This window comes from Dinoponera quadriceps, unplaced genomic scaffold, assembly GCF_001313825.1.
Source record: "Dinoponera quadriceps isolate SergipeBrazil2010 unplaced genomic scaffold, ASM131382v1 scaffold1266, whole genome shotgun sequence".
Taxonomy (NCBI): domain Eukaryota; kingdom Metazoa; phylum Arthropoda; class Insecta; order Hymenoptera; family Formicidae; genus Dinoponera; species Dinoponera quadriceps.
Genome location: NW_014555494.1, coordinates 519,149 through 519,556, shown reverse-complemented (window position 1 = coordinate 519,556; position 408 = coordinate 519,149).

Here is a 408-nt window from a genome sequence, read left to right as displayed (position 1 = left end):
AAATATATAACATTATAATAATAAAATGATATTATTTTGTAAATATTATTAGAGTTGGACGTATAATCATCTATTAATATTTCAGAAATATTACTTAATATTAAATAATATTACGCGCTTATAGGGATACATTGAAGTATCGTCTAATTCGCTCGCTTAAATTAGAAAAACATTCAGCATTCAAGAGTTGAGGTATTTGCAACTAAAGTTGACACTTTTTACCTTTGAAATTAGCGTGTTATTTTTAATTTCTGTTTTTAATATCATTTACGTTAAAAATAAGATTGTGATAAAAAAAAACTGTTATGATATTAAAAACTAATATACAGATATTATGCACAAATTTCAGAATTATTAGCTATTTTATGTTGAAAATACAGCGGTAAAAAATTCATAGTTTATAATGAT